Source organism: Amblyomma maculatum, chromosome 10 (assembly GCF_055883805.1).
Source record: "Amblyomma maculatum isolate TAMU_Amacu chromosome 10, ASM5588380v1, whole genome shotgun sequence".
In the NCBI taxonomy this organism is placed as follows: Eukaryota; Metazoa; Arthropoda; class Arachnida; order Ixodida; family Ixodidae; genus Amblyomma; species Amblyomma maculatum.
Window position 1 is genome coordinate 87,853,016 of NC_139353.1, and position 7,032 is coordinate 87,860,047.

The 7,032-nt window shown below is 49.3% G+C and overlaps 1 long non-coding RNA gene across 2 annotated transcripts in view; it reads right to left on the minus strand.

The window, feature by feature from the left end:
- LOC146176954 (uncharacterized) overlaps positions 1–3,739 on the minus strand; it is a 61,919-nt gene extending 58,180 nt beyond the window's left edge. For both annotated transcript variants that reach the window (XR_014701239.1, XR_014701238.1), the window contains exon 1: positions 3,547–3,739. This is a non-coding gene — a long non-coding RNA (uncharacterized LOC146176954). The remainder of the gene's footprint in view (positions 1–3,546) is intronic.
- Between the last annotated feature and the right edge of the window lie 3,293 nt (positions 3,740–7,032).

Sequence of the window (7,032 nt, forward strand, 5' to 3'; positions counted from 1 at the left end):
TGAGGGCTGAATCACGCCATTCTTAATCATTAGGTCGACTTGCTCTTCAATAGCCTGGCGTGCGGTTGCATACACACGATAGGAGCGCTGTCGCAGTGGTGCGTGGGTGTCGGTGTCGATGCGATGAGTGACTGTAGAAGTTTGACGGAAAGAACTTTGATGAGAGTCGAAGGAGGAGCGAAAGTGATGTAGTAGGTTCTAAAGCTGAGTGCGCTGCGCTGGAGGAAGATCGGCGTCGATGGAACGGAGGAACAAGTCTGTAGAGGGTGAAGCGGGTGCAGGTGAAGGGGGGCTGAGCGCATTCACGGCAGAGTGCGGCGCATCGTCAGGTTGTTCAGAGATCAGAAGAGATGCGATTGGCTGGATGCTGCCGATGCATTCACCATGGCGCAATGTAGTGGGGGAGTTAAATGGTTTAGAGACCCATAACATTGAAAGGCCAGCGGAAATAGCGAGCACAGCGTAGGGTAATGGTAGGCACTTGCGGCGTAGGAAAGTATGGGCTGGTGTGAAGAGAACGGTGTCATCGCTAACAGAGGCACAAGCGACGCAAACAAGCACAAAAGAGCAGGGGAAAAGGTCGATATCTTCGGCGACGAGGGCTTTAGCACAAGAATTTGGTAGATCAGCGTCTGGTAAGGCATCGGGCAAATTCGAGAACCCCCCTTCAACTCGAGCACAATTGATAATAGCAGCGTGACGCGATAGGAAATCCCAGCCTAAAATTACAGCGTGTGAACAACTTGGCAGCACGACGAACTCAATTGTATAAAGGCAATTCTGGATAACCACTCGAGCGGTGCACGCTATTAAAGGCTTGATATGCTGAGCGCTGGCTGTTCGAAACGAAAGTCCCGGAATTGGCGTCTTCACTTTCTTTAAAGAGCTACATAGTTTTGCGTCCATAACCGAAATCGCAGCACCAGTGTCAATTAGAGCCATGACAGCAACACCCTCGACGAAATCTTAAGGTTTGCCGGCGACAGATGAGGACTTGGGAAGTTCGACGGGGTCGCAGTTCTCGCCCCAGGAACTGCGGCCTCTAGTTTTCCTAGAGTGAAGCGTTCCGTCGACGTCGCATCGGAGAGATAGACCGGCGTCGCGGCGACGGTGAACGGTGGTCGGACATGGCTGAACGGTCTGGGGAGAAATGACGGTTGGCTGGATGCTCAGTAGGCGCGGAATACTGAGGCGTCGAAGACCAGTACCTAGAGGCATGAGTAAGTGGTGCCGAAACTGGGAGACGGTTTCGGCAATAACGAGAAATATGTCCAGCCAGCCCACAAGTTTTACAAATTGGCCGGTTATTCGCCGTGCGCCAGGGATTGCGTGGTCTTGGAGCCGGTCGAGAAAACTGCGCAGGTTCTCGAGCAGGACTAGGAGGCGGCTGAACGTATGCAGGTTGCGGCGGAGCATACGTAGGTGGTGGTCGGGCCGCAACAGCCGCATATGTCAACGGGGCTGCGACAGGCATGGATTGAGGGGCTGGAGGAAGGGATTCAGCTACCTGTTCTTGAATGATCTGGCGCAAACTGGGAGCGAGGTGCGCGGAAGATCCTTCATGGCAGGACATAAGGGAGAGCTGTCGAGCAACTTCTTCCCGAATGAAGCTCTTGATTTGTGGCAGGAGCGCAGAATGTTCAGCTGCATCTGTCAGGCCAGCAAGCAACTAAGAATGTATGGTGTTCGCGCGAGTTATGGCTCTTTGTTTGCGCAGTTCATCATAACTTTGACACAGTGTGACCACTTCTGCGACGGTGCGGATATCTCGAGCATTTAGCATCTGGAAGGCGTCTTCATCAATGCCTTGCAGAATGAACTTAATCTTGTCGGCCTCTGACATCTGAGCATTCACGCGCTTGCACAAGTCGACGACGTCCTCGATATAACTCGGGAAATTTTCGCCAACCTGCTGAGACCGCGCACGCAAGCGCTGTTCAGCACGGAGTTTTCTCGCAGCCGAACGGCCGAAAACTTCCGAGAAGCTGGCTTTGAACACGGACCATGATGGAATGTCCGCTTCATGGTTCTGAAACCATAGATTGGCTACGCCGGTGAGATAGAAAATCATGTTACTTAATTTTGTTTCCGCGTCCTATTTGTTTTAAGCGCTCACTCTTTCGTAGGACGTAAGCCAGTCCTCGACATCATGGTCGTCAGTGCCGCTGAAGATAGCGGGGTCTCACTGGCGGAGGGAGCTGGAACAGGTGATGACCGAGCCAACTTGCACGGCTTGGTGGTTAACGTCCTCAGGCATCGCAGGAGGTGGTAATGTGCGGCTGCGGAGTTCGAGGACGAGAGGATAGATCTCACCCAGAACTTCCACCAAATGTAAGATGGGGGTTTATTGAGTAGATCAGCAGGACACGGTCAACAGGACTGGGCAGGTCAGCGGCGAACACAGCGGCAGCGAACACAGTCAGGTGCAACACGCGCAGCTATCACGATGCGACTGCCTGGAATGTTTCTCGTGCACTACTTCCTCTTCACAGTACTTTTAAACATAGAGGGAAGGACTGGAGCAACAAAGTAATCATGTAACAGTTGCATGACATGTTTGTTCTTTCCTTTCTTTGTATTGTCTTGGAACTGGTGGATCTATAAACTGGTTCAAGTCTATGAACAGCATTGTTAACACTTTGTTTGCATCAGTCTTCCTTACCCCTATCACTACTGTGCTGTAATAACCTGTTTCAAGCAATAAATAAAAATAAGAGAAATGTACTCAACATTTTATGTGATCTATAAAAACAAAGGTAGAGCAAGAGAAGATGTCTACGGCATGAAATAGCACTAAGCAAAGGTTGTAGGTAGCCTGAGTTCGCAAGTCGAGCTAACATCTCGACAAGGGGACTTGTCTTTGTCTGATGGGCAGCATGACCATCATGCTGAGAAAAATCTGTCAATGCTTGTCCAAAACCATAGCAAGCACAAAGCCAATAACAAACCCGGCCCAATCAAAATGTCGGAACCTACAGTTTAGGCAACCAGACACAAGATGAGCATAAAAAAAAAGTTCATGCAATGAAAAATGTAAATCCAGACGCAGAGGAATATATCTTTGTTTGTAATACCAACAGGATCGCAATCCTAGGTTGGATTGATCCAGCAGTCAAAAGACACAGCCAAAAACGTGCATGCTTTTAAAGTGATCTGAGTACCCCTGTCCACAAAATACTGCTGTTATCTTGATCACCAACTACAAATTTAAGCTAGCACGGGCGTAGTTCACCAGCACACATAAAAAGAAGACCCAATCTGACTCCTACTGTCACAAAAAGCCTTCCACACACGGTAGCAGTTTTTTTAAAATACAAAATGTCCGGATCTATAAGCATGCTGCCGCCTTTCTGCACCACGCCTTCTCGCAACAAATCACCGGGACGTTAACCCACAGGTGCCGTGACCCCTCTACGGCAGCTGAAATGAAGCGCCTACAACGCTATTTAAAGGCTGTAAACACATACTGCAGCAGTACCATACAATACGTCGTCTCTCTAATTGTCTTCGAAATGTGCACAAGTATTTTAAATTTAGATCGCTTACCTCTCAAGACAACTGCGTAGACGTGCAGACAGCTGTTCGCCTTTATCCAAGTTCAGCAAATTTACTGCTGCATATTTGGCAAGTCCAACTTGTGGTCACATTGAATAGAGCTGTCCAGGCCTCCTCTTTCCGATCCTTTCAAACTGGACACAATGCACCCATCCTTTAGACAGAGCACAGCACAATGAAGCACACACACTTCTCTGAGAAGTTAGCAAGACTCGAAATTCCCCTTAACATGGAATGTCACATTTCGAAAGCACTACACGAGTGAACGCCCTACTACAGTTGTAGTCGCACGCTGAACGCAGCACACTTCACGACGGTTCAGAATTGAAGAAGCGCTTCGAACAAACATAGAAGTTTGCCGATGTCCGGCATGGCGAGCAATAACGAAGACGAGGCAATGACTAAAGTGACGGGGCCCAGCGCTTTAACAACGGCTTTGAAGAAATAAAAAAAACACAAAGTGCATTTAGTTTCGATTCCGATTTCACTGGGATGAAATACGTGCAGACATTGGACTTCAGACTTCAGTCTCGGCGGCGACAGAACAAATGACAGTCATGTGAAGTCGATCGACACAGCTTTTGCTCTCTTTTTTTTCGCAATGGATTTCGGTTCGCACTAAGCTGCTTAATGTCGGCCTTAATGTGCCTGTACTAAAGCTTTAGTATCAAGCTCATGCGTTTCTTTTATACCTGCTCAATTGACTTTGTCTGTTGTACGCTTTTTAAAGCAGGCGCCCATACCGACTGTTTTTGCGAAGCAGTGACGAGTCCCACGCATAGTCCAAACAAATGTTCGTTACCGCTGCTGGCTTTGAGAAACGCATGAAAACTCTGACAACTAAACGATGAACGGGTAAGAGAGACTGCGCAAAGATCGCTATAGGTTATCTCATTGAATGAATTAAGTGACAGCGTTGGTTCAAATTCCTTTTACGGTAAGAGGCTCTTGAGGGGTGAATGGAACAATGACTTTGGTCAACGGAAGAAACAATCACCGCGCACATCCAGCACCATAATGAACAAAGAACGAAATCTTGCTCACCTGTTGGCAAAAACGATGTCTTCTTTTTCTCCATCTGCGTTGTTCAATTAGATCAGCATCACAATCACTGCACCAGCACAGCGACCACAGTTGCATAGCCCTAATTTTTCAAAACCCGGAACGGGAAGGAGCACGTCTGTAACTTCCTTAGAAGGAGGACATATAAAGGCAGATACGGCTGCGTATAAGCCCTTAAGGGAGGTAGAAAGCGCCGCTACGACCCGTACGCATCGCATTTGTGAATTTGGGGACTTATAAAAAGCACATCTACATTATTTCGTGAATGCAAACAATAGCACTACATAACCCAGCACTTTGGGTGCAGCGTTTCGTTCTCAAGACAATTTTGTCGACATCATAGCAACCACCTTCCCGGATGCATTAGTGCCGTTCTGTCCGTTTTAGGTTGAACAGAGCAGCTGTATGCTCTTTTATCCAGGGTTCCTACGTATGATTTACGGATTTTTTTTACAGTGTACCATGAGCGAGGCCATAAGATCAGGTACATTATGCAAAGCATTGACGATGATGCCTTCCTGATGCTCGTCGACGAAAATCCACATACTGTGTCTGATGTCATCCGCTTCTGCCAAAACTTCGATGAGCAGCGCAAACAGCGGCTTTCCTCACGACGTGCTGGCCATCAGCAGGCCGCACCTTCTAGCTTGGCTCTCTCCGGGAACGGTGCTCTGGACGAACAGTCACTAATTGAGCACATTCAGTACGTTTGTTCGTGAGGAAGTCACACGCCAGCTTTCCTTGTCTACCAGCCAGCCAGTGTCTGGGTTTGCGCCGCTGCACGCTCTCGCACTTCAGCATGTTATACAGGAGCAGGACGCTGAGGTTCTGCCATCACCTCCTCAGCAGAACCTGGTCGCGGCTCCTCTCACTTGCGCTGATGTTTTGGTAAGGCTACGGCCCTAACGTGTCGCCCCTGTGTATAGTCGGCCTCCCCTCCTATAGGAACCTCATTGATCTCAGCAACCTCAGGAACCTGCAATCCCAGCTTATCGTCCGGTTCTCCGCCGTCGATCACAACCACAGCCTTTCAACCCCTGCCGCACGCAAGACAAGCGACCTATTTGTTACGCCTGCGGAGTCGCCGGCTATGCGGCTTGTCCGTGCCGCAACCGGGGCCCTCTTCCTGCGCCTAAAAGCGTGAGCCGACGTACAGGTGCGGACATAAGTAAACGGAGCACACTTACTGTTTAAGTTACAATCATGCCTTCTGCAATGCTTTCTACTGATAATGTTTCTTCGCACAAATGTAGTTTGGAACCCGTGCCCTTGGCCTAGCACTTTACTCTGTGGCCAATCACTTGCTAGGGTAGCTTTGCTAGATTCCACCGCCACCTATTCTTTTATCGATATCACCACTGGCCTTCGCATTAGCTCCATCTTCACTCGAATTTTTCCACTGGCCCATCGACACCTTTACAACGAGGCCACCTTGTCCCCAGCTACAAAGTTTCGCGGCTTCGTTCGACTCCCAGCAATGTTGTTTGGGACGCACAGCTACCGTTACCAACCGTATTGATACCGGCATCCATGCCCCTTTGCGCCAGCGTCCGTACTATGTCTCAGCCGCTGATTGCCGCATCATTGACGAACAGGTGACATACATGCTCCAGCGCAACGTGATCCAGCCATCGCACAGCCCATGGATATCTCCGGTTGTCCTCGTAAAGCAAAAGAACGATTATTCGATTCTGCATACACAACCGGCGACTTAAAGTCATGCGCCAGGATGTTTACCCTCAGCCTCGTATTCAAGACGACCTCGACTGCCTGCAGGGAGCTCAGTTCTTTGCTTCATTAGACCTTCGTTCCGGTTACTGGTAGGTGCAGATGGCAGAGGCCGATCGCCCAAAAACCGCTTTCGTCACACTCGACGATAAATTTAATGTCATGCCATTCGGCCTGTGCCATATGCCCCGCCGTATTCGAGCGCATGATGGACAACCTACTCAAAGGGATCAATTCGCTCACTTGCCTGTGTTACCTGTACGATGTTCTTATTTTGTCCCCGGACTTTTTATCCCACCTCTAGTGCCTTGACACTGTTCTGCGATGCCTTACCAACGCTGGGCTCTAACGAAATTTAAAGTGCCGTTTCGGAGCTCGGCAGCTCACCAGTCTCGGACATGTCGTTTCCAAGGATAACGTTCTTCCCGAACCGCCAAAATTGCGCGCTGTTGCCGAATTTCCCAAGCCCACTACTGTTAAAGAACTCCGCAACTTCGTTGGCCTCTGTTTCTACTTCCTTCACTTCGTTCGCAGTTTCTTCATTGTCATCGACCCTCTGCTAAGCTTCTGTCCAGCCAAGACCTTTCAGGCTGGTCTCCACACTGTGATGAAGCCTTCGCTACACTCCTCCGCTTTCTGATGACTCCGCCAATCCTGCGTCATTTCGGCCCTTCTCCCATAGAAATC